Below are 901 nucleotides of genomic sequence, written 5' to 3' on the forward strand. Positions count from 1 at the left end.
AGAACGTAAACTTCTAGAAGTTCCGTATTTTATTTAGAGACTGACAACACAAGATACCATCACTTGCCGGATGTAAACAGTGATAACCATTCATCATTCAGCGCGCTAAAATTAAATACACTACCTCGCGTCGGGCAGTCCTTAGAAGTGGTAGGTTAACGACACCACTAGAGCATCTCGATTTATTAATCATCGGCTATTGGATGTGAAACATACTTCTGACAGTTTTAGAGAGGACACCCGCTGCACTTTTCCATTAGTAGCAATTTGGAATCCTACACCATCCCTGTCAAGGCTAGGCGATGAGTCACACACCAAGTACGTCAAGGCTATGACTTACACCAAGGTCGCACACCTGCCCAGGTATACCAGTCACTGCCTTCTAAGTCGGTCAATGCTAAACAAATCGGTCAGGGCCAGTCCAAGGACATCAGTACCAACCTAAGTCGGTCAGGGACACAGGCGAGCGTTCACCCTAGTAGACCACACCACTATGACTCACACCAAGGCCAGACACCAAGGTCAAGGTCACGGAAAGTAGGTCATGACCCTGTACAGGCCTTGTTACTACTTCTGGATTCTGAACGTTAAGCAAATCCATGAAAGGAGTTTTGATCATAGATTTAACAAAGTGTTGTTATGATGTTCAATTAGAAAAACCAATAAAAAATAAAACCCACTTTTTTCTAAAACATAAAAGAAGGTATGTAATAAATACAGAGCTTCACATACGTTGTTTTCGCTTCCTGTTTATTACACTCGTTTATTTTGCGAAAGAACATACCTCTCGACCGCTATGCAGTCTCGTGGTATATATTCTTGCGCAAAATAAACTCGTGCAATAAATAGGAAGCGAAAACAACGTATGTGAAGTTCAGTTTATTTAGCGCACGACCACAAA

Source organism: Gigantopelta aegis, chromosome 12 (assembly GCF_016097555.1).
Source record: "Gigantopelta aegis isolate Gae_Host chromosome 12, Gae_host_genome, whole genome shotgun sequence".
NCBI classification, from domain to species: Eukaryota; Metazoa; Mollusca; class Gastropoda; order Neomphalida; family Peltospiridae; genus Gigantopelta; species Gigantopelta aegis.